The following is a 27,167-nucleotide window of genomic DNA, read 5'->3' as shown; positions in this document are numbered from 1 at the left end:
GCAATATAGGAAAATTAGTGATCAGTGTAAGTTGTCTTATCCTCTCAACGTAGCCAATGCCTTATATAGTGCTACTGAAAAACTGTATTAAAGTTCCTTTTATAGCTACTCTGCGCACATAATCGCCTCTGAACGTGGATAGAGCATGAGGGGGAGACACTGTAGGATTGCTTTAGTCTGCTCTATCTGCGTTTAGCAGTCTGTAGTAGTGCTTTGTCCTCTGCACTGCAGTAGGATAGGAGTATATGACAGCCATGTTTGCTAATTATGTTTTCTAAGCACATATTTCATCTGCTGTTCAGCGTTCCCTGTCTGCACTTGTCGTACCCCCCTCCTCCTCGTTCATTCGGCCCATGCTTTAATTCTGTAAGACCATGCCACCGGCTGGTCTATTAGCGTAATTTAAAACTCTGGAAGAGAAATGAAATAATAGAGGTTTTATCAGCTATAAACCCAGTATGGCATTACTCAGAGCAGACTGACTCTGAAAATTAGCATGAAGGCTATGAGCTGCTAATACTACATCTTGTGTCAAACTGGTGCATATCTTGCTGTTCTTTTAGCATCTGTTTATCTATTTTTCACGTATTCTGTCACCCTGTCAAGAAAAATGAGCTTTTCAGGCTCTGTGTGTTCAGCAGAGGATGTACAAGATGCTCTGTCTTTTGCTTGAACATCAAAACTCTTTATGCATTAAATGAATTTCTTCTTTGAAAGTTTCATTTTTTTCTGATTTTTTTTTTTTTTTTTTAATGTCAGACAGCATTTAAAATCTTCAGGTTAGCATAACAACTGATGATGATATCCCTTTGTCAGTGGTGATCACAACGGTATCGCTTTCTCACTCTTCAACCCCTTTGTGCACAGCGCTTCCAAAATGTCTGTTTTGTCAGACGCACAGCTGCAACTCTCCCTGGCGTGAGTGTGTCTCAACAGATGCTGTAGCATATCTGTGAGCATTTTAGGGTAGATAAGTAAAAAGAACACTGGCATTGTGACCATCACAGATGCCTCTGATTGCATGCTGGATCAGGAAGGAAATTCCTTTAGGACGAGGACTGAGGATCAACAGCTAGAGTCTGCTCGGCCAAGTTGGCATGGCTTCGATGGTGAGCATAGGCAAAGCGTATCCATTTGAAAAACCTAGGCATGTAAGTACTGATACGAGCACAAGAGACAACAAATGTGAATCCAGTTCAAACCTCTTGTGATGGTTGTACACAACAACTGGTGTTATATGATGGCTGAGGTGACAGACGCTGAGACTCTAAACCTTCTCTCGTGCACTGAAGTCACACTCAGCAAGGGATTCAGGAAACAGTGGTGTGGGACTAAAAGATGATATTTTTTGACCATGATATTGGGAAAAGGTTAAATAGTTAGTCTTCACATGTAATTGGTTATGATCAATAATACTTCCTGGTAGGGCTGGGCGATATGGCCTAAAATTCATTTCGCGATATAATTTGAAGCATGTGCGGTAACGATATATATCACGATATATTCTTTTCTTCTGTATAACGTATTTTCCACACTATAAGGCACACTTAAAATCCTTTAATTTTCCCAAAAATCGAGAGTGTGCCTTATGTATGAATTCTGGTTGTGCTTACTGACCTCGAACCGATTTCTGCGTGCAGAAATCTGTTAAAAAATGTTTTAGTACAACTTTGGTAAGCCGCACTGCTTGATGGATGTCAGAGCATTACAGCTGCCGTAGTGAGGAGCTTCGCGGAGTAATCTGGGTCCAAAACTCCGTCCGCTTCAGGTCCCAAAGTCAAACGAACACTAAGAGTTAAAAACAGTCTAAATTCTTTCATCTTTAATTAAATCATCAGCTTGCTGCTTTATTGGGTGTAAAAATTAAGTTTAACATCCAGGCATCCATGAAAACAGAATTTATTAAATTTAACGGAGTTAGAAGTTAGCAGGAAGTTAGCTCGCTAGTTTACACCTAAACATTTCATACCATGTTCTGACTGAGAGATTTTTGAAACTAATTCAAACGTACAGCTCTGCTACCACTTCCAACATAAATGAAGACAGAAAACTAAACAGCAGTGGTGTTTGCAGGGTTACTGAAGTTGGACTACCTGGTATATAATGTTGTGCTACGTGATTGCTAGCGACACAGCTATGTTAGCATAACATTAGCACAGTGAAGCTGGAGGATGAACGCCAACTTTTTTTCCACTCGATAAAAGTTAACGTGAGGGATTCTGGTGGTCAGGGACAAATGCAATCGCATAGCAGGATGCTATACACGGAGCTGCGAGAGAATTCAACATTAATGAATCAATGTTACGGAAGTGGAGGAAGCGCAGTTTTTGGCTTTCCCCATATTTCAAAAGTGCTTAATCTCTTTGCTGTGACTGTGGCCTGGCATAATTTGCAGATGATAATGGTTTTAGCCGCCGCGATGCTTTGGACCAAAACAGGCGCCGCTTGATGACACATCAACATGCGCTATCGTGATAGAGCGATATAGTCAAAATCTCTATCGTTGGCCAAATTTATATCGTTTATATCGTGTATCGTTTATATCGCCCACCCCTACTTCCTGGAAAGAAACTGTATTTAGCCACATTAACTCATTCACTGCCATTGACGTCTATAGACGTCAATTGAAAAACTTACGTTGACTGCCATTGACGTCTATAGACGTCAATTACGTTTTTCAATGGGAGGGGCCAGAATACAACCTCGGGCAGCTTGTCAGTGAATTTTATTTTTTCATATATTTGTAAATAAATTGTTTTGATAAAACATAACCTTTCTCAGTGTTATTTCTGTTTTATAGAAGTGAAAACCTATTTTATATGTCAGAGGTGTCACAAAGCAAGAAATATTAGTGTCAAAGGCACTTTTCTGCTTGAAATGTATTTTTCACAAAAAGCTCGTTTTCTCCCTTTTTTTGGTCAAAACAGGCATTTTTGGTGGAACCCACCTCTCTTCTACAGCTGATTACTAAAGAATGGAAAATGGTAGAAACAAGCTTTTTTTTTTTTGGATGAAAGAAGAGAGTCTGTTCTTCATTTTGGTAGGTTCAGCGTTTATATGATCATAACACACAGTTTTCTGTGGCTCTTCAAAAATGAGTAAAAATGCTCAAAAACCCTGGCAGTGGGGAGTTACCTGATTTGAAAATGGCTGGCAGTGAATGAGTTAAGAAAGGAACATTGCACTAGCATACTGTGCCACATTCATTATTATTCATCTCTGGCTTCCTTCCAGTGTTTTTTGTCCTGCCTCTCTCCCATCAACCACAGCTGGTCACAGCAGATGACTGCCCCTCTCTGAGCCTGGTTCTTCTGCTTTCTTACTGTTAAAAGGGAGTTTTTCTTTCCCACTCTTGCCAAGTGCTTGCAAAAGGGGTCATTTGACTGTTGGGATCTGTATCCTTGTAGGGTATCTGCCATACAATATAAAGCACTTTGAGGCGAGTGCTGTTGTGATTTGGCACTCTGTAAATAAAACTGAATTGAATTGCTTGCTGGGTTCCAGGTTTGGCCAACTGAATGTCTTTATCTAAGTGAATAAATTGGAGTAGTGAAAATATAACAGCAGGCATTAGGAAGCTTAGCTGCTAGGGGAAATGGAACTAAAATTTGGTTATCCACTTGGTGAAGTAAGGGCTGGATGCAACAATCCTTACGATGAGCTGTTGGGTGCTTTACAGTTGGCGTTAAAAATGTGAAAGTAAATGCAAATCCTCTGCTGCGCCAGCTAACGTTGTGCAGGCATTTGGCATTTGACACTGAAGACCTGGCAAGCGATAAAGACAAAGACAAGAGTGTTAAATTAATGATGAGCAGTCACATTTACTTACTGTACTGGATTCATTCTGTAGCACAAGCCTGTAAAAAATAAATAATTAAAATGACTGACAATAATCCATATGGAATAAGCGTATGGTGTGTATATATGACACATACAACTTGTATGTAGTCACACAAGTGACTCTAGAGAATGGAATTTATGAAGTTTAACATAATTTTATGAAAAAGTAAACTTGTTTGATAATATTTTTTTCTGTTTTTTAATTGCTGTCAGTCTTTTCGTGTCTCTTTTGTGTGTTGCAGTGTTATTGATTTTGCATTCCTTTTGCGTTCTGCATTCTTCCTCAGAGTCCATCTGTTTAACTCCCACACATAAACTAATCTCAGATGCTGAGACCACAAAAAAGTAAGAAAAAGTAGGATGTAAACTGCCTGAAAACAAAACATTTTTCTTACAAGTTGTTGTTTTTATAAAAAATACCATTGCAGTTTTCAGACTTAAATCACTAGACTCAGACAGTATGCGCTGAAGACCTGGCTCCATACAAATGACACGCCTAATATGTTTCTCCTGTAAGGTTGGGGCCAGAATATAGGCATAGTCTTCTAAGAGCTCTCACTGTTGGGTTTATCTCTTTACACACGTCCAATATGAAAGACTTTTTTTCACATGCTCTTAGAGTGACCTCTGTTTTATGTTTTATGACCTGAGTTGTTCCTCCAATGAGTCACATTTTTCATGTTTCTTTCTCATAAACGCTACCTCCTATATTCTCTAGTAGCTGCTGCTGTTGGAGTAGGAGCTAATGCACTAATGTAATACCAAATTGTACAACCAAATACAGCCTGTTATTGTGAATCCTAATAAGACATAAAGACATAAAAGAACAGACTGTACTTTGGTCAATTAGTTAGTGGGTTGAATATGTGGGTTTTGCCCATTGCCAAATCTTTTCTGCCAGTTGTCATCTTGGAGGATAGAGTTCGCTCACAGACTGTGAAGATACAGGACTGCCACTGTTGCAGAATCTCATCTCTGTCTCTCTGCGTTGAGATTGCCTCCAGCGATGACAAGCCTTGTTTTTCCCAGTGAAGGAGATCCCGCCCCACAACAACTTCCACCAAAGCTATCGATGAAGCAATCAGCATAACACTCTCTATGTCTACTTCACACTTTGCTTACGGCAGATGGATCAAAGGGTCAGAGTCTGGACTCACTGCTAAATGGTGCTAATCAGGCACCAATCAGGCACCTGATTGTCAGCACCGGGTTTCCCAGAAGCTCAAAAGAAGAGTTAATAGCAAAAAAAAGCTTTTTTTCATTGGCAGAGAAGATTTATTTTTCATGTTCAACTTTGTTGCTCACCCCGCAAATGCATTTTCCTTATAAATGTGGCACCAGACTAACGTGTTGCCACCTGCTGGCATAATGAGACAGCAAGAAAAATCTGGAAACTAAACTTCATTTTCACCCTCGACTATTGTAGGACACGCACACATCAATGAAACTAAACACATTTTTGCTATAAATTCAGTTAATTTTAGTTAGTTTTGTGAACACTCATTACAGTTTTAGTTAGTTTTCCTTTTTTTGTTTTTGTTTTCATTCCCGTTAACGAAAATGTTTTTTCACTTCTAGTTTTCGTTATTTCGTTAGTTTTCGTTAACGATAATAACCTTGGAACAGAGCCATTTCTGCCTTCATGACTTTGTACCACACCTTACCTAGTCTGGAAATTGACTTCAGATCCACTGTGCAGAATATACACTGTTCTCTGATGAAACTCAGGTCTTTGTGAAACAGGGGAGGCTCTCGGCTTGCAGCTGCCAAACTGAATGGGCGGTGCCTAGTTAGGTGATTTACAACCTTGGTGTCAGGTTGTCAAGCGTTAACACTTTCAGAACCGTGGACAGCTCCAGCCAAAGGAACGATCGAAGGTTCCACCATTCCTTCCCAACTGATGAAACCGCAGACACAGAATATTTTCATACGCCAGGACTGACTGTAATTAATCAGCATGCATCTTTTATTTTGAGGTTCGAGTGCAAGATTCAGTTTCATAACACATTCAGAATAAAGAACATTCACAGCTGTCTCTGAATTTTCTTCAACTGGAGGAGCCATAAGGGAACAACCGTATGAAGCGCAGACATCACACTCAGCAGACACCATTATGATTTTTTTTTTAAACCAGTCAGAGATCGAGATGGCTCGGCTCCCTCTGTCTCGGCTTCTTTTTATGGTTCTTCTTACTGCCATTGAGGAACTCTGGAGCCTGACAGTGAAAGTGAGAGAAATGGTGTCATCACAGAACAGATTTATTTCCTTGTTGACTCTGGTGAAAAACAGGTGCAGGGATACCAGCTTAGTTTTTCAAAGGTGCCTCCAAGACACAACAGATGATGCTTTGTCGGTGACTCGTGGTTATAGCAGGTGCAGGATTTTCTAGGGGCATTGTGAGTGGCGGACTTATGGCTTTCAGATTTGTTTATTGAGGAAAATAACTGTTGATGAAGTTATAAAGTTCTAGTGCTCCCCACAGGGAGTCGGAAGAACCTGGAAAATAACCCAAGAACAACAGAGCTGTCATGGTCCTGGGTCTTTTGACCCAGCGTTTTAAGTTTGAGTTTATTTTGTTCATTAGGTTATCTAAGTTCATTTGGTTATTAGACTCCTTGTGTTTTCTTCCCCTGTATTTAAGCTTCCCCTCACCCTTCGTGTTTCATGCTGCGTGTCTTATGTTATCAAGTTTGTATTATTATGCCTAAGTGTTTCTAGTTCTTATTATTCCCCCCTCCGTTTCCAACCATGTTAAATCTCCCCTGCTCTTCATGCGTTTCATGTCTGTGTCTTACGTTGTCAAGTTCTGGTTGTCGTGTCTAAGTCTGCATGTTTCCTGTTTTACTTTGAAAAGGGGTCTTGTGTTCTGTGCTCATGCGGTTAGTTTACTCTTGCCTGTGCATCATTATGTTTATCCTAGTCAGCTGTTTCCTCATGTGTCTCCACTTCCCCTAATCACCTCCTGTGTATTTAACTCCTCTGTTTTCAGTGTGTGATTGTCAGGTCGTCTGTTGTCCACGCCATGTTTCCTATGCCATGCTTCCAAGTTTCTTGTCTAGGTTTTTCTTATTGTTTGTTTAGATCCCCCAGTTTAGGTTTGTGTTAATTTTGCTTCAGTTTGCCTTGCCCTTTGTTTGTACCTTTTCTACCAGCCATATTAAACGGCTCGCCTTTTGTTAACATTTCAAGTTCTGTTCCCTGTTCCTTGGAGTCTGCGTTTTGGGTCCTTTTCTCAATTCATACAGTCTGCCCTCGCCAGACTGTGACAAGAGCTAACACTTCTGGCTTTTGCCTGCCATGGACCACTTTCCTTGTGATGTACAGAAACTCTGTTGAAGGAGTCCAGCGGAGCAATGTAACTATACTACAATGCCAAGCTGCTTGTCGTGGTCTGCGAGGGCAGACCGTGTGGAGAGTGTGTTTGTTGGACCCAGGTGCGGACACAGACGCAGGAGGCAAAACTTTTGCTAAGCTCAAAACGAGCCTTTAATCAGGGCTGATACAGAAGGCAAAATAACAAACCACAAACTATGGGAATGACAAAACTAAGAACCTAAACTGGGAGTAACTAAAGGCTATGAACGAAGACCAGGACTGAACTATGACAAAGTACTGTGGACAGACTATGAACACGACATGAAAAACTGTGAACAAGATCTCGGTACTGGCACATGAAGGTGTAGGGAAACATGACTGGAGAACGTGACTATGAACATGTCCAATACCGAATCTTGCAAGCTAGAATCCTGACGTGCAGCTAGAAATAACAGGGTGCACGAACAGACGACGCGACACGAAGACACACTGGGCTGAGGAACTACACTGAGGAAGTCATCAAGGAATTAGAGACAGAAGGGGAACACAGCTAGAAACACTGACATAAGACAGGAACATGAACCTTCAGAGTAAAACGGGAAACAAGACACCACTAAACAAAGACGCAGACACGACAGTGAGAGACAGACTAGACACTGAACTAAACCTGCAATAAACATGAGAACACAAAACCTAAGAACTAATCCCTGAACAAGAATAACTGAAACATAGATTCGTCGTTGTGGTCGTCATCATCATCATCAGAAAAGCAAAAACGCACCAAAACATAACAACTCAAAATACTGGGTCAAACTGACCCAGAACCGTGACATTGCTCTTGTATATCCTTGCTATGAAGGTTTGCAGTTACCAAAGTGGTTGCTACATAGACGAATGAGAACAGAAGTGGCCTACAGAATGAGTTATAGCCTGAGTTGGGCATTGCTGAAGGAGGCTTTGCAGTGAGGAATAAGGTCTGACACGGGGATTTGGTCCTCTACCAGAGGACTGGTACACATTATGCACATTATTTGTTTATCTTTGTGTCTTCACTTTTTGACTACTTGATAAATGAAGAAAAATGTGTCTTCATACTCTTGAGCTGGGCCTAAGTGGGCCACAATGGTAAACTTTATTAATAGGATAAGTGAAACAGTGACAGCTTTTAGCTGCAGCCTATACAAAATGGAACAAAAACAACACATTCTCTGACACTGTCCAAACAGAAATATAGTTTTTATAGGTTTAAGAAGAGAGTGTTGTTTCAGGGCAGATGTATCAATTGGTTTGCCTCCATGGCCACGGATCAAAAAAAGGAAAAATCAGAAGCCCTGAGCACATAAGTAGCTCTTGCTGTCTTGATGATAAAGCAAAACCTTGCTGCAGGGTGTATGGGTCAGCCTTAATGTTTGGAGACTGGTTTTGTTTTTTCTCACAAAAAGAACCTAACTATTGATAATCACAGCAAGCCTAAGGGTCTTCTTACAGTATTTCCCTCTTCTTCTAACTGGTGTTAATGCTTTGCGTGTCATGTTTTCCAATGAAGCACTGCATTTCAGTTGGAAACTTTTAAAAAAAAAGTGTAGTTTTGTCTTATACGAGGAAACTTTTAGGAAAATAGGAAAGGAATTTTTATTCCTTATAAATATATATTTGCTGACTCGAGTACACATGCAAATCTCTTGCTTTTGTGCTTTTTTGTTAGGGGGAAATGTAAAACAATACAGCGTTTTTAAAGGTTTAATTGAATTGTAATCCAACCTCGTTTGGCCCCGTCCTTTTTAGTCCCAGACTTTTTGAAGGAGTGTGCATGCAAACGTAAACACAGAGATCACGCTGACCAGATATATTATGCAAGTTTGGCAGTAGCTCATACTTCATATCAGCTCAATTTGTGGCCCGTTCTACAGTCATCTCTTTGAAGCGTGAGTGGTGAAGTGGTGTAGCTGTGGCAGTAATTTGCCCACCCATGCTGCTGTGTGTTCAACTGTGCGGCTTTTACGTATAAATGATGCTGTGTTAGTTGACAGTGTGGCTGATGGGATGGAGCCGAGCTGTCATAACTCTTCTTTACCAGCACTTCATGAACCTTGGCAAACAGCTGACCTCTAAGGCTCTTCCTGCCTGTGAGAGCATACTCTTTGTGTGTGGTGTGCACGGGTTGTGCTGTGTTGAACGCGGCATCGTTATGAATATAGAAAGAAAGTGTAGCGGCGGTCTGGTCATTGTCATTCAAATTGCCTATTAAAGAACAGCTGATAAATGATGACTCAGAGTAAAGTAATGAACAATTGAAGGAGACGCCTGCTCCCCTCAAAGGTGAAAACAAAACACAAATCTGACATGTTATCATCAAGCTAAATGGAAACAAGTTAATTAGAGCTAGAAGCAGGCTAAACTTATTTTCCTGTATCTTTCATTTTCAGGTAAAGATGTGCTCTGCAGACCTGTGTTGACAGCATTTTTCACTACTAGTTACTGTACAAAATAATTGCATGGTTAAAGCTGTCTGTTGAATTCCATCCCGCCTCTTATAATTCAGCTTCTGCAGGAATCTCCAGGCGTGTATCTCATCACTCAGCAGTGCCACACACTTTGGCTTCCCTCCAGTGACTACAGTTTTACCACTGCACCCCCCTGACTTAACTTTCACATACATCAACCCGCAATCAGAACTTGGCTGAGCCACCCAATGTGTTGAATTGCACAGCAGTTCCCTGTGATAAGTCCTCTAAGCCTTAGCGATGCAGATTTATGATTGAAATATGTACTGTTCAGTGCAGAACAAGAACTGCAGAGTAACGTTGGGCTGTATGCTTCGGCCCAACACCCTTCTTGTGTTCCATTTTAGAGTTTTGCATCCTTTAGTAGCCAAAGAATAGTGTGCTTTTGTCGGCTGTCCCTGGTTTTTCATATATTCAAGCTGCAATTGCATCGAAAGGGATTTACTTTGGATTCTTTTCAGCATTCCTGTGTGGTTGTGTCATGGTCCATCCTGCTGTGACCAATGGCATGAAAAGGCACAACCGAGGCAAGACCACATTGTAAAAAGAGTCTGAGCGTCCGACCTTACTGAAGCAGCTGTCAAGGATTTGGAAAGTAAAGTTTTCTCTACAGTGTTATAGAGGAGGATTATGCCAGACCAGCACTTATTATGGACGGGGTTCAGCCTGAGAAACTTTTTCTAGGAAGAAAATAGAGTGAGGGAATGATGGAGGAAGGCAAGTGAGCTAAAGAGAGAGATATGGAAGGACAGCTGTTAGGGGCACACATCCTATAGAGGGGGGAAATGTGTGTGTTTATGTTGGGGGATCATGCAGGGAGGTGAGACAATGGTAAGACGTGAGCCTCAAGGCTTAGCTGAAGAACAATCAATAGCCTGTCAGGCCTGCAAATGAAGGAGCAATACCTTCATCTTCCCCGGATGTGCAAGTTTCCGCATCTTGTCATTTTGATTTTGCTGTCCCAAAGTGAACATGCGCATGGAGCAGAGATTAAATGCTGTAATGTCTCAATTTATGCATTTAGAATAAATGGATGACAATTTTTGTGCTGCATGCTCTTCATAATCCTTACTTGGTGTTAAACGCAGGATGGCGCGATCCATTGAAGCACAATTTTACCCACAAAAGAGCCGAAATAGACCACTTCACACTACAGTTTAGTGACTGTTTAAATAGTTTTTTAAAAATACCTCTACGCAGAGTGTAACTTTAGACTTGTCCACCAGTGCTGTATTACTTAAGCACTAGTCTTCCTTAGTGGGAGCAAAGCCATCCACAGCTCACTCGCTGATTTGTGCCAGCGCTGGCCAACGGTCCCTCAGTCACAGCTGTGTGAGTTCTGAATGCGCCACAGCTGCGGGACTCATGAGACCCATGAGACAAATGATTATCCATTACCACACACAGCAAAGCAGTGGCTTTTCAACACCTCTTCCTGTGTTTTTTTTTAATTCAAAACAATGTTGTTTGGGTTTGTGATCCTCACTGCAAGGCCAAATATCGTCCTCCCAGGACCTAACCTGAACTTAAAGTGTCGTTCTTGATCTGCCTCAGCAGACAGAGAGCTGTTTGTTAGAATACCAGGGTCACTTTTTGTTCCTTGTCTGATCTTGAGGAATTTTGTCTAAATGCTATGAAAGGGCTATCTGTGTCCACAGTGGTGATACGGTATGTCATGTACTGCATGTTTTACAAGCTAATCTTCTTCCTTAGCAATTGCTGGAAGGATACACATCTTGCATATTGACTTGTATTCACATGCTCCACATGCTGCATACGTACACAAACACTGTAAAGGGCCACAGATGGTAAATATAACTCACAGGGTGACTGATCACATTTCAAGCCAAATGACACTCTGTTTATAGCTATAGGAACATAACTAACTTGGCTGTACGATCACTGATGACCACAAACCAGCATCTATCTCCTGAGCGTGACTCACTGTAGGAATGCTCTTCAAGTTTTATACTAAATGAATGTTGACAGCTTTCCTGTTTTCCTTTGGTTTTTTTCCATGGATGATCTTTAAAGTTGCTTGTCCAGTTGGCTGTCTGCAGTCTCCCGGGAAGAGGAAGGAGACAAGCTTATAATGATGAGGAGTAATGGTGGGACATAATTATATTTGTTATTTGCGTCACTGGAGCCCTAATTAATTCAACTCACTAATGGGAGGAACAAAACTGTCTGTTTTTGTGAGCTGCATTGCTCTTTGGGTTGTTCTTCACAGCAGTATGCACATCCAGTTTTGTTATCTGACTGGTTTCTTATCCTTTCTCCGTCCTGATGCCGCAGTAACATATTAACGTTATGCTTATTCCTCTGTCACCACTTGACTTCTTTGTGTTTTTTTCTACTGTTCTGCCTTCCCACTCAGCCTCACAGTGCTTTTCACTCTCTGCCTGACCTTAGGCCTTTTGACATTGCATCTTTCAACAGAAATTGACAACCCTGAAGGCAGTCCATTCAGTCTTGTGCTTGGCTTGAAATCTTTAATTCAATAAATGTGCTGAAATAAAAAAATAGGCTCAGAAAAGCACTGTCGTAACGATATATTGTAGATTCCATTCCAAGTATGTCTAACCCCAAAATAATATGTGGATTTTAAGTCTGATTAATAGGGCTTTGTTACAAAGGCTGCAAGCCCTATGTGGCCAAACAGTATATGAACAGTACCCACAAATATATTGTAAACCAGACATGCCACAAAAACTACTTTGGATACTTTTTTTTTAATTATTCCAAGAATAAATGGAATTAAAAGTGATGATAATAATATAATAGTAATAGAAGTACACGCACCAAAGAACTGAAGATAGAGAACGTCTTTGCTTACGTCTTACTTAAAGCTAATGTTGTTTCTCATATTGCTTTTTTCATGTATTTATTTCCTTAGTGCAAACTTTCTAACCACTCAAAAGCTGCACCGGCAGCATAATGCTTGTTGAGGAATGAATTTATCTCCAGACTACAGTACCCACATGTTTAACATGCAGCTTTCAAACCAAGTCTATGTGGACTGAGATAAAACTCAAACTATCCTTACAATTTGTGTCTGTGTGTGTTTGTAGAAAGCACGGCATTGCCATACAGACGTTCTATTGGCAATAGCCTGGGTCATTGTCCTTCATCGAGCTTATGCAGTACTTTTTACACCATACAGAGCGAAACTTTGGCTGCCATTCTTCAAAAAAATGGAAATGAAAATAGCAGCCGTGCCCCCGTAAGTCATCCTGTGGGAAGAAAAGTGACCCCTCTTGTGTGAGATTGATGCGCTAAATCAGATTGCAGACGCCTGCTGCTCCTCTTACCTGAAGGTGCTCACGGAGGACCATCATTCACACTGGAGTGCAAGCGCTTTGATATTCTGTGTACCTTCCTTTGGCTTTTCAGCTTTGTGTGCGTGTGTGTTTTTTGTGTTTGATCTCAGTAGTGCGGTAGACAAACATAGCGCTGAGAGGTGTATTCAGTAGTTGCGTTCGTATAACACGGGCAGGCACATTTACTTTTAAGACTTGTCCACTCACCTTGACATGCTTCTCCCATTTAGTTTGAGGTTCAGATTGAGAAACTGTGTTCTGTCAGGTCTTTCAAGGTCACCTGCCTAGGGCTCACTCATTTAAGTGAGTCTTAGGCCAGCTGGTCCGCTATTCTATAAAATCACAGAGCAACAACTGGAGTGTGCTCCTGAGTAGCCTGCTGTAAACACACGCTCCCTGAGGTTGTGTTGTCAACCCTCTTCAGATTTAATAACAACTCCAGGCTGGTTAGGCAGATGCAAGAAAAGTTAATTCCTTTTCTTTTTTTCTTAAATATGTGTTTTATTATTTGAATGAGTTTGTTTGCATGGGACATTTCAATTTATTGGCTTGAGTAAAAACGAGGTAAGGAATACAAACCTGACTCACTTCTTTTTTTTTTTTACAGATATTTGACCTGCCCAGCCAGCAGCACAGTCTGTGTCCTTTCCTAATTCTCACCCTCCTCAGAAAGGTAAGATTTCCTTTTTCACCTGTAGCACCTCCACCTTCCATCTCCTACGACAGTCTGTTAAACTTGCAGCAAAATAAAATGTAGAGCTTCTAATTTCCTAGGTGGTTTCAGTAGCTCGCCTCCTTTAGCATCTCCTGTGTAATATTCTGTTTATTAAACAAAGACTTCGAAGCTTTTACCTCACATAAATCTGCATTTCTTAAATGTCATCAACTCCATGCCCAGAGCTGATTGCAATCCAGATGCAACAACAAGGCTGATAATCTTTTCCAGCTTACAGTAGAAACTGAAAGTCGTGAGGTTGAATCTATGTGTAACTGAAGGGGCCACACTGATAACTCCCTCCTGCACCTTGCTTCAAAGAGAATCCCAGCTTAAAGGGGCTAACTAAAATTAGCCAGGCAACAGATAACCTGTGCCTTGAGATCAAAGAAAGGCTGAACTGTCAGGCTCTTTGGCGGCGCCTGTGGTGGCAGAGCTTTAAAAGGAGGAATGCAGAGAGACACAGAGATGGGCAGAAAGTGAAGTAGGCTCCAGAGCTATTCATGCAAGGGGATGAGTGTTCAGGAGATCCAGTATCGACATGTAAAGTTCCACAGCAGGAGATCGTTCATGGAGGTTTTGGACTGAAGGGTCAAGGTTTTGTGGGTTGCACATCACGCTCTTCTCAGACAGTGCATCTGCTACGCAGAAGTCTGAGCATCCTGGCTTTGCATTCAGCAGGGTCTTTGATCACATGTGTTCATATGTTTGTAACTGAGTGGGAGACAGCTTTATTCTAGAGTAATGCTGCTCTGTACTCTGCCACGTCCTCAGATTGTTTCTGGAAGCGTTTCCATTACCAGGAGGATGTGTATATATTTCATGGAACTAACATCCATTATTATTGTATTGTATATACAGAAGACTCTGTGTGTGTGTGTGTGTGTGTGTGTGTGTGTGTGTGTGTGTGTGTGTGTGTGTGTGTGTGTGTGTGTGAGAGAGAGACTGAATGATGTACCCTGCAGCTAGCAGTTCATTAAGTTGCATCAATGGATAAGCACAGCACATCTTACAACCTGCCATCCTGAGGGGATCTAGTCCTTTGGTTCCCTATGAGTGTTAGTGGGTTTGCACCTTAGATACCACACTGGAGTAGTGCTGCACACACGTACGTGTATGTGTGTGTTTGTGTGAGGAGTGTTATTGTTAGCCTCCCTGTTCTTCTCATTGGAACATACTGACTTGATATCCTGCCTGTCAACCATTTACATATTTATCTCCATAGTCAAACAGCGCCACATGCACCCGTGGCCACCGGAGACCTTGTGTCTTTAATTGGCTATTGATTGACTCTGGAAGACGATATATCACAACAAGGTTGAGCGAGTGGGAGTTAGCAGACACGTTGAGCGTGGAGGTGATGGTGCTACTCCGACTGTCAAATCTGTGACTGCATTATTTATACGTCTCTCATATTTATTTATATAGTAAGGATCGGTGATGCAATGCACAATAGAAAGATGGAAATACAGACTCCCTCTTGGACACAGTTTATTTGCATAGGTCGGTGTACATTGGTTCTGTTTAGAAGAATGGAGTACGTGAGCAGAGTCACTGTATATACTCAGAAAGGATGAGGTTTTCGTTTAACTCACTGAAAGCCTTCATTTATTTTTTATGTATGTGCAACTGTTTGCATGTGTGTGCTTGTGTTTCATGTTATATTGTAGAACACGCTGTTAATGTGATATAATGATCCACTCTGTAACACGAATATAAATGGGAAAAACTGCAAATGCTTTAGTTTTCACCTGACAGCTGATATTACACGGCCTTCACTTTCACTTTCTCACGCTTTCCCTGCAATTCTGTATTAAAGCCCATTAGAATAATAGCGAGGATGAGTGAGTTCTAATTTTTCTGGTCATTTATGCTCGAGTGGAGCCAGATCTGGAAACTAATCACAGGCTTGCAAAAAAAAAGAAAAACTGCAAAAAGAAAAAAAATCCAAAAACTTTTCAATTCAATTTTAGTGACATAAATACACAAACTAATGCTAACTTCAGATTAAGATTCAATGTTTATGTGCTGATGTTATAATGTTTACATATGTAATACACGTTAAAGCTGGTATAGACAACAAAAGTCCATTATGGCTAAAGTACGTTGTCACGGGAGACGTTGACCAATTGCAGATCTTTTCAAATCAGAACAGGACTCTGTTTTCAAACCACACGCCCCCCACTTGTAGAGCTCTACCAAAAAGGTAAATGGCACTAGAGCATAAGGTTTCAGTCACTATTCAAGCCACAGTGTCCGTTCCAAATAAAAGCTATTGTCGACTCCTACCTTGTCAGTAGGACTCCGGCATGTTTTGATTTGGCAAAGTTTTACACTGGATGCTCTTCCTGACACAACCCCAGATGGATTTGTGTCTCTGTGTGGTTCAGGTCCAACCCATCACTTGCTAAGCAAATCTGTAAACCTCTATACTAAGATGTCAGTCACAAAGGTTAAAGAGCCACCCTGTCACATAAACAGATACACCATTTCCTGGTTGTTTCTCCAACCTGTTTACTTTGTTTGGCTGGTTCATCTATCCAGACTGCTTAATATATCCACCCAAAAGAGCCATGGGAATCCATCGCTCCGTCATCCTGCAGCCATGCTGCTCCTGTAGGCCAGGTATTGCATCCTAGGAATGTCCCCTCCTGCTATGCTGCAAACATCCAGGTCCTGTTCCTGCAAATGCCATCCGATTCAAACAGGCTTTGATGCTGTCCTTGCACGTGAATGCTTGTGTGCGTCGAGTGTGTGTACGTTGCTCTGTGAATGCTGACAGGCTGCCAGCTTGGGTATTGATCTGCAGCCGTTCCGGCTGGGGCCCAAAGGCCAGGCCGTATCATCTGTCAGTCACTGAGAAGGGCATTACAGCCGTACTGATCTTAGATCACAAATCCCACTCAAAGATAGAGAGGAGAAGGGGGTGGTGATGACGGCGGGCGTGACAGTGAGAGAAGAACGGCAGGAAGACGGTAAAATTGTGATATAAGAGATATGAATGTGACTGTGTGTGTGTCTGTTGCCATTTCTGTTCTGTGTTAAGGCTGCCCTCAATTCACTCCTCCACAGTCTTTGTTGGTTGAGACAAACAGATCTTCTTTAATGACCCGTGGGTGAAGACGAGCCTAAGCTCCTGACCTTTTCACCTTTGCGACCACCCACATGCTTTATCCATCCACACGCACACTTTGTCGCTGTCTCACCAAAGTGTCAGCACAATTACACAGTGCTCAGAGCACACCTCGACTAATTTACATGCACTTCAATAGCCATATACACATAATACACATTTACTTATTGCCCCAGGGACAAATAATAAACCATAATTATGTGTGGAAGATATCACAGCTGTGTTCATAATGGCTGTAAAATGACTTCAAAGGTTACAATATCAGTTGAGAGATAAGGGTGTGTATTAAGCTCATTTTTGTGTCTTTTTCTTTCATAAGACTTTAAGTCCCTGCGCTGTTTTGATCTTTTCCTAAATTCTGTTTTCTGTGGCTCCCTCAGTGTTCGCTTGCCGCTGGTATAAAATCTATCCATTATAATCGTGACTCGGATTAGTTTTGATTTCAAGTTGTCTGAAAGGCACCGAGCCCTGTGTGGGTTTTGTTTTGTAAGAGATAGACATCGCTGATTGTATTGACGAAATCCAAGGTCGCCACAACTAGTCTTGCATGACTCCGCTCCGCCGTGCTCCTTCACGGTGATTATTCCATTACTCTAAATCTTCTAAATCTGTTCCCACCACACATTTAGCACGCTGATGGGTCTCTGTGTGCCTTCAGTTTAAACGTTTCATGACAGCAGCCTAAGAATGTGGGAGCTGCTGCAACTCGTAAAGCAGGAGTGCCCATAATGGATAGACAGAGGCCCATTTGGATTTGTTTATCTGTTACCTTTTTATCCCTTTTAATGGACAATTGACCCGTCTCTGCACCGTCATAGTGCATTTTGTGCTGTGCTCAGCTGATGAATGTAAATCAGTGTTTAAATGTTGATATCTTTGCACAATCACTTTAATTTTGGTAAGCTGCTGTGTGGCTGCGTTACAAGAGATACTAGTTCCATTTGAGCTGGCACGTTATTCTTAATGAAGTAAAGCTTTTTCTAGAAATCACGATGTTTAAAATTTTATTAGTTGGCAGGTTAATTTTATTCTAAACTACAAATACAAATTTTATTTGTCACATACACAGTACAACATATAGTGAACATGCAGTGAAATGCTTGACCTGAACTGAACTGAACTGTGGACAGGGAAACGTTCAAGAAATACGATCCGTTCGGCACTGCTAAAACTTCAGCAAACAATCATCATGTTGTGGAATCCTTAAGCGTAATGCTTTTTACTGTTGTGATATCAATTATGAACTAACCCATTCCAAAATGTCAATGTATGCCCAAACTGCCCAAACTGACATTTATCAAGTGCCTCTGTGGTGTGACATCAACTTTGAGCTGACTAAATATTTAAAGGTGGTTTGATGAAGAGCTAACAGGCTTTAAATGCATCCATCCATCCATGCATCCAGGGCAGGGCAGGGCAGGGTCTGGGGACTGGGTCTATCCCAGTTTCCATCAGGTGAGAGGCAAAGTACGCCCTGGACAGTTGGCCAGTCTGTCGCTGGGCTGACAAGACTTTAAATTCAACAGTTTTTAGTCCTATTGCCAGATTTATCAAACACCTATGCAGTCTTCCTCTGCAAACATTTATGAAGGAATGTTTTTCCCGAAGAGCTCGCTGAATTCGATTGTGCTGTCAGTTCATGAAATGTCTTCCCTCCTACTAGATATTCTACAGTCAAGTGTGAGTGGCATCATTGTAAAGTGGAAGTGTTTAAGAAACACAGAAACTCAGCCATGAAGTCAAAGACCACACAGAGTTATAGTACTGAGACACTGGCTGCTAAGACACATAGTATGAGAAATTTTCCAACAGTCTGCTGACTCAGTAACTGCCGAATCTCAAACCTCCTGTGGCATTAACATCAGCTCAGAACTGTGTGCTGCAAGCTTCAAAGCGTGGCTGAACAGCTCTGTAGATGTCATATGAAGGTGACCCACCACTTTTGCCTGTACGCTGTGGGTGTTTTGTTTTTTTTTGGTGCTTTCCTGTTATATATTTTGTTTCCCCCCCTAACGTGGAAGCTGGTCAACAAAACGAACGAAGGATCTGTTGAACTTTAGTTCAGTTTTGGAAGATTAAGGTGTTTTGCATGACTCATTGTTTTCCATAGCTCATGTAAATGATTTTTCAAGTGATGGATGTGGCTGTATACTGTAATTCAATATATTCCTACTGTATACGCCATCCTAATAACACTTCATGAGACAACTGAATGTGCATTAGCCTGCATGCCTATAATCACACGGAGTTTGTATTTTATATTCTTTGCACCTAGTTTAGTTTACATATCATCTCATGGCAGTCTATAATTCTTGTTTCCTGCTGTTCTACCTAATCATCTAATTAGCTGTAATAAAGGATGTGCTGTGTATCTGCAAAATAATTCTTCCAGATAACATCTGTGCTTTTGCGGGGGGAAAAAAAAAAAGAATAACGAAAGGTCAATTTCTTTTGAAGCATATAACACATTTACACACCGAGTTACTGAATCAAAACCAGCTCTTGCTGGGAGATATCGACTGAAAACAATCCTAAAATGAGCTAGAACATTTTGTAAGAGCTTCACTAACCACTGAGGGATCAACAGAGATGACACAAATAGTCTTATTTGTTACAGACACACATGAGCATTGATTGAAGAGCACAATATACCTTATAACATTATTTAAAACCCACTGAAGCTTTTTTGGGGGGACACATCGAACAGAGTGAAAATCAAGATTTTTATTTCTCCATCACTGAGTATGATTTTTACACTTCATCACAATTTGGTTTTATAATGTGCTTGCTCATAAAATGTGTTTGAAAAAACATGTGGGTTGAATAGAGACCAGTTTTTAGGAGGCATCTCTAAAGCAATTAGTCGAGCAACATCTTGATACAGAAGCAAGCAGATCAACTCATTAGTGAAAAAATATCACAAAAGCAAGTGCTTGAAACAAGCTAATTAAAATTTAAAGTAAAAAAGTGAAAATCTTTCATCTTGGTTTTATCCCACTTCTCTTAAGCAAAATATATATTAAGACCTAATCTATCAGAGCTAGGCAACTGAGAGATTATAACTGGAAACCTAATTAGTTGCAGTTGATATAACATCAGCTCGATGTGGAGCTAAAATCAGTATCAGCACCATGAAGCCCTGTGCAGGAAAAGAAGCGAATGGGAGGAAAAAGGAGACAGTCATCAGATCTTCCAAATGAAACCTTCTCAGAGTGCAACCTGTTCCTCATTTGTCCAAATGTCTGTTGATGTTTTCCTCCTAATAGACATCATTAAGAAACAGCGTTTTCTTTAATACTGTAATGATGACTGCTTATCTACTCCTGTGTTCCTCTGTGCCACATTAAAAGTCGATCTCACTATGGCACAGAGGGCTTTATATGACTTTATAGACGACTGTATATGGCAGTGCAGAGGAGTAGCTGTGTGTGTTTGTGAAAGAGGAGGAGGAGAAATTTCATGGTGTCCAAACAGATCTGTGTGTCACCATGGTGAGGTGACGGGGCAGTCGCCACGGAGTCTGTGTGTATGTGCGCGCGTGTGTGTGTGATGCAGAGTGGTGTTTAATGGCTGGAAGGTTGAGTAAGGATTAATGTGAGATTTCAACCCAATGAGCCAGGGTATTTTTTTTCTGGCCTTGACAGGCATTGCCTCTGTCAAGGCCTAATGGCATGTGTGTGTATTTGTGTGTGTCTGCTAGAACATGTGACCATTCATCCTTTACAATATGATTCATGTCACTTCCCTGTAGCTGCGGGCCAGTCTACATGAAAAGCTTTTACTCCATGTTCCTTTTCCTTCCTGTTTCCTTTCCGGATTGTCATATCCACCCTAATCCTTTGACAATAGAAACCATATTCATAAATTTATCCTTTTGCTGGCACAAGCATCATCATTGTATCTAAATGTAATATTCAGTTTAGCTGATATAATCTTTTTTTTATCAAATTCCATCCTGGAGAGAATGTTGACACTGTCCTGATTTGATATGCTGAAATTCTTTTAAACAACAGATTATGTGGTGTTATAGGTCTATGTCTGGTTTAATCTCTCCCTGCTTTGGAACTGTCTTTGTGTGTGTGTGTGTGTGTGTGTGTGTGTGTGTGTGTGTGTGTGTGTGTGTGTGTGTGTGTGTGTGTGTTGGGGTAGATTTGGAGCTACCGTGCTCTGAATCCCAGAGGGCTTCATACAGCACATGCAGATAGGCAGATGGGATGTTTTTAGTGATCCTGTTGAATATCATCACTAATGCCAGGGATGATCTGAGATCAGGGGTAACCTTTCACCTCAGAACCAGTCTGCGACAAAAGGAGGCTGACCTGGTTACTGTATTAGTTGTATTTAAAGGAAGCACATGACAGTCTATATAACTTGAGTGCTGTTATGAGTAGCAGATGTCCTCCTGGAGTTAGCAAATACATATTTAGTACCTATTGAAAGTGTTTTCCCTACAAGAAGATTCATAATTAATTTTGTTTTTTAAGTATTCTTACTTATTTCATTATATAGTAAAGGCATTTATACTTGGGCTGGAAGAAGATTAATGGTTACGACAAAATTTTATGGTTAAAGTTAGAGAAAGAAATGCAGGAGTCACAGTTATTGCTTGCAGCATCATTTCAGAGACACATCAGTTGCATATTCACCCATACTGCACAAACTGATGCAAAGATGAATCTGCAGGAGTTGCAAGTTTATAATCTTGAGCAGAAAATCTGTGTTATCCTGAGGCCAAATATGATCCCAATAAATTATGAACGGAGTCAGCGGCTGAGCTACCCAAAACACGCAAAAACACTGTTTGGTATGTCTGCTTCTTGCTATCTTACAGGTAATTTTTACACAGCTGGTAAATTGGCTATTGAACGTCTACAAATGTGATTTGTAGTTATTTATGTTTTTTAAATACTGCAAGAGTAAAGTAATCAAGTCCTTATGCCAAGGCTGGAAATTAGGGGTCTGTTTTGGAGGTTGGTGCAGGACCATCATATAGAATACGGATGTGTTTCCTCAGGATATGGTATATCCCCGTCTAATGCCTGATATTAGCCTACACAGAGTCACAGACTCTCTTCCAAGTATGACTCGTAGGTAGGGATGAGTACCGGTATCCGGTGCCATGTTCTGTCATAAACGGTAGTAACCAGACCGAAAAGCAGCGCACATTTCGGTGCTTTATTTCGGTGCTTTTTTTTCCTGAGCTGTGATACACTTTAGATTCCAGCCAATCATTTTACGTTTCCGAGGATAGTAGGCGGGCCCAGGTATGTAGGTTCTTTTAGAGCAGAGCTACAGATTAAAAATGCCCAAAGCGAAGCGGTCAAAAGTCTGGCTGTACTTCACAGCAAAATATGCAAACTCAGCAGCAACAAGTGCTTTAAGCTGATACTGTGATACTGTCAAAGGAGGTAACACCTCGAATCTGATGAAACACCTGGAGACGTATAGCATTTTGTTAAAAGCCGAGAAATGCGCCGTATTTGATAGCTTGCTGTGAGACCTCACACCGAGCACATCTACTGCGGGTGTGGTGCCTGTTATCGGACCCGGAGTTAGCAACATCCCCCAAAAACCCGAAGAGCAGAGTCCTGGCCCCTAGCCCTGCCAGTGTAGCAGAAATGATGAGGATGATGATGCAGCAGCAGCCGTTCTTCTCTGCATGAGTAGCTTAATGTTGTTCGTGTGTAATTTACGTTGAGTACGCTAACTGCGTTATTACATTAATGCACGTAAGGTGAACTAGCAAACACCGACGTAGTTACATGCGGCTGTCTTCTTGTTTGATGGCAGATGCTCCCTTCACCCTGGCCAAAAAGGCTAAAAGGACCAAAGAAAAAGTGGAAAACAGTTAAACGTGAGAGGTTTTTGGACAAAGTTTGTGTTTTTTTTTCCATTGTTTAAGCACTGCTTCCAGCCAAGAGTGATACCATATATGCCCCATAGCTGCAGAAAAGGCTAACATTGTTATCTTTTTACAAAAAACAGCTGAACATGAGAGGTTTTTGGACAAAGTTTGTGTTCTCCATTCTTTAAGCACCGGTTCGAGCACCGTTTAAGCACCGGCACCGGTTTGGCACCGGTATCGGATCAAACCTAAACGTTACCCATCCCTACTCGTGTCTGTCAGGCTCGTTCGGCTGTAGGGATTTTCTCTCTGTTTATGAAAAAGGAGATTATCTTCAATGTTTGCTTTGTGTCTTCTGTCGCTGCCCATTAGCCGCTGCAGTATATAAACATGTTTATATTACAGAACATATGAATTATGTTTTGTATGTTTTTACGTCTCTTCTGGCCCCATGAGAGAGAAAACAGCGATGAGGCTAAGGTATGATGCTTGTCCCTAGCAAGGCTTCTTTTGTCTGAAGATCATCTACTACCCAAGCCTTAAGAGGATTACAGCGTTATGACACTGAAGTGGAAGCAAAGTTATTATATCCTTCTGACAACAAACCTTCATTCCTCCACATAAGCAGACTACGAGCGCCTATGCATTACTGAGCACATATGTCACAAGAACCCGGTGCTTACGGTTCACCGCAGCCTCACCTTGCCTGTGATGTTTGATTTACGATCCATCTAAACTGATTTCCGTGCTGTGCAATCAGTGCTAGTCATGTGTTTAGCATTCTTTATGGGATATTTTGTTATTTATATTTACGATGAAGCCACTGTTCCAAAGCCACCGCTCCATCTCTCCAGTGCACAACACATGAAGGGTCTTCTACCTCGTGTGTTTCTGTCACCTCTGTGTCCAACGCGCACACAGATACATTTGTTTGTGTTCGTGCAACCTTAGAGAGAAAAACAGGGAAGGTTTTTAAAGGGATATTAAAAAATGGTAGTGCACAAGTAAAAATGAATTGAAAAATGAAAGAGGCACGAGAAGGACAACCAGGTGGTGAGTTTGAGACTTTCCTCTACGTTTTGTGTACATGTCTGTACTCCAAATTGCCACGAGCTGCTACATAAATTGGAATGGAAACCACAGCTGGCCGTGATAAATCCCCTCTGATTTCTTTGTGGGAGAAGTTAGGAGGGGGGGATTTTTTTTTAAATCATACATTGCAGTTTTCCATGTGGACTTATAAGTTTCTACTTTCATATAACACCATTATTTGGCTCATGGCTTTCGAAAAAAAGGGTAGGGTGGGGAGAGGGGGAAAAAAACCCCGGTATTTCTATAAATAATGGTTTGGTTTCTCCTTGGCAACCTTCGAGGCTGAGCACCTGGCATGTAGCACACCCTAAAGTGTCTTTAGAATTTATCTGGTCCTGCACCCAACAGTATTCATCACAATGTAAAACACTGTGCCTCTGCAATACATCATAATCGGACCACAGGGCCACCGTAAATCAAAAGTACAATGCCCTTGACGTCTGCACTTGGCCCATAAAACAGCATTTTTCTCTTCGTGCCCAGTGGATGGTGTGAGATCCGTGCTGACCATCCTGTGTGTGTGCGTGCATGTTTGGATGTGCCGTGTCTATATGGGAAGCTATAGGGAGTTTTGAGTGGAGTCCTGGATAATAAGCCCGCATTGTCTGTGTCTACATCTGTCTGAAACCTGACTGAACAGTGATTTATGATCTCTACCGGCTCAGTGACTTTAGTCCAGATTCGGTCTGTGAGCTGTACAGTCAGTTATACTCTTCTACCAGGAGTATTTACATGTCACAGTTTCTGCCAGTATATTTTAAGCCTGGTGGTCTGTTAGGCCAAAGCCGACCCCCCATGCCAGGTCTGTGCTCCAGGGATTTTACATTTTTTAAACTGTTAAATCAGCTGAGCTATACAAGTAAGAACCAGGCAAATGTTATGAGTGAACATTGTTTTTTTCCTGCTCAGTTATGTCCACAAATCAAGGTTGGCTAAATCATTTATATCCATATGTAAACAAAGTTGAATATGATTCAGTGCTTTCCTGCCGCTGTAAATATAAACACATTACTTTCCAACATCACAAGTTGGAAATGACTCCTTTTCCTCCCTTCACACAGAAGGAGAAAGCGAACCTATAACAGGCCTCTTCTGTCTGTGCCACCACGCCACACAGTTAGCACTGTTATAGTGGCTGTATAGTGCTGAATGAGTCATGTGCGACATTAAATTCTGCCGCAGCTCCTCTGGCAGAAACCTTTCAGGCGGTCAGATGTGTCTGTGATATTTAAATTGACGAGGCACGTGAGCAGATGTGTGCCAAATTCATTTTTGATGCAGGATGAGGGATTCATTTTAGCAGAAGTCTATTGCTGTATTAGCATTTAAGAGTGTAGAGAAAATGAATTTAACTTTTCGATTGACTTAACAGCAGGAAAACGATGGTGGTGGTCACATGTGTCCAGCTGGTTTCCACATATGTGCCTGTGCCTGCTGCACATCTAAGAGCAATTTATTCTCATCTTCTTTAATTTCCTGTTCTGTTTAAATATCTTGACTGAAATTTATAGTTTATGAATTCATGTTTTTGCACAGCAGGGCTTTTACCTTTAAGGAGAGTCAAAAGGTTTGGTTCTTTTGCGCTGTTTAACGAAACAGGAAGCATGAGTTAATTTTAAAACACACACAAAACGGAATATTCTCAGTATGCCGTGTCATTTGTATGCTTGGCGAGAGTTTGTTCTCTCTCTGGGGATTACAGAATAACTTCCACTAAACTCCTGTAGTTGTTGTCAGCCTGCTGAATAGCCCACAGAAGTACAAGCAGCTGAAAATCTGCAACAAGCAGAGGGTGCAGGAGCTTTGGCAGTGGATTAAACACAAAGCCTTGGGCACGCGGAATAAACTGCTCTAAATTGATTTGGGCCATGCTGTTTTTACTGAGAATGTTGCTAATTGCTTTTCATTAATGCAGTTCCATTGCCTATGTACTTGGTAATAGTTCAATAAACCTCTTTTAGACACAATGCTGATTCATTCGCTTAAAAATGCTGTTAGTAGTACCAGTTAAGAGGGTGTGTACACATTCAGCTGGTATAGCACTTCACTGATTCCAAGGTTGATTGTGCTGTTTTTGGCGTAAATACCCCGTGCTTTAGCAGCAGTGCAGAGACATCAGTACAGGCAGAACTAAGAGGGGAAATCAGCTAGTTCACAGGGATAGCTGTTCGCTAACAACACTTGGATTTGGACCTCAGAAAAGAACATTTTCAGATTGATTTTTAAGGTTATTTTGAGAAGGATTGTTCCAAAGCACCAACATTTAACTATTAAACACAGATATAATACTGTCTGTTCGGCTTCTCATTCATAAAAATGTTTCAGACGACCACATAAAAGTTTAGCTGTTGTAAATCTGGGTGTGAAAACAAATTTAGCGTCAAGTGTGTTTTACCAATTGGAAAAATGAAAAACAGAGTGAGGGCTGCATCATTAAAGCAACGATGTGCTGTGACGGAAATAAAAGGGGAATAACAGACAGTGTTCAGCAGGGGATTTTACACTGCTGGGAACTACACAGCACGATCACCTGCAGTGTTGTGTGGAAAAACTGTAAGGCAGCGATTTGAGTGAGAAGATTATCTTGGAACAACAGAAGTGCTGAAGTTTGCCTGTCAATAAAATAGTGCATTGGTATGCGTTGATTATAAAGATGCGGGTGATTTGAGTAGGGCTGATTTTGGAGCTTTATGTTTAATTTATTCCTGTAATTATTTGGTGAAGGCTGCGAGGAATATTATCTGTCTTTGCAGAAATGTTGTTGGGAAAACTAATTTTGATCTGATAATGGCATTAAATGTTCACCTAAAGCAGTGCAGGTCTTCTTAATGAGGGCCCTCAATCTACCTAATACTTGTAAAAACACTCAAAACGTCACGGTGGCACTCGAGGGAAACCAGATCTCTCCTCACAGGATTGATCCTCTGAGGACCATGAATGGCTGTAAAAGTTTAATGGCAAAACCTCAAATATTTGTTAAGCTATACTAGTGTATGCCATGAAAATCCAAGCAGGAGAAGGCGACCGTGGCTCAGGAGTTGGGAGTTCGTCTTGTTCGCCTTGTAATCGGAAGGTTGCTGGTTTGAGCCCCGGCTCGGACAGTCTTGTGTCGTTGTGTCCTTGGGCAAGACACTTCACCTACCGCCTACTGGTGTTGGCCAGAAGGGCCGATGGCGCAATATGGCAGCCTCGCTTCTGTCAGTCTGCCCCAGGGCAGCTGTGGCTACAACTGTAGCTTGCCTCCACCAGTTTGTGGATGACTGGGTGTGTAAAGCGCTTTGGGGTCCCTAGGCGGGACTAGTAAAAGCGCTATACAAATACAGGCCATTTACCATTACTGGCATGAACAAGTCTCAAGCTTAACTCTCTAAATATGAGTTGACATCAAGCATGACCTGTGACT

General features: G+C 41.4%; 1 protein-coding gene across 2 annotated transcripts in view; it reads left to right on the top strand.

Annotated features, from left to right (window-relative positions):
• tspan9a (tetraspanin 9a) overlaps positions 1 to 27,167 on the top strand; it is a 192,232-nt gene that overhangs the window by 34,098 nt on the left and 130,967 nt on the right. For both annotated transcript variants that reach the window (XM_026176640.2, XM_080304952.1), the window contains exon 2: positions 13,587 to 13,652. The gene's annotated coding sequence lies outside the window, so the exon portion shown is untranslated. The remainder of the gene's footprint in view (positions 1 to 13,586; positions 13,653 to 27,167) is intronic.

This window comes from Astatotilapia calliptera, chromosome 7 (assembly GCF_964374335.1).
Source record: "Astatotilapia calliptera chromosome 7, fAstCal68.1, whole genome shotgun sequence".
Taxonomy (NCBI): Eukaryota; Metazoa; Chordata; class Actinopteri; order Cichliformes; family Cichlidae; genus Astatotilapia; species Astatotilapia calliptera.
The sequence above is the reverse complement of the archived record's forward strand: the minus strand, read 5'-3'. Positions and strand labels throughout refer to the sequence as shown.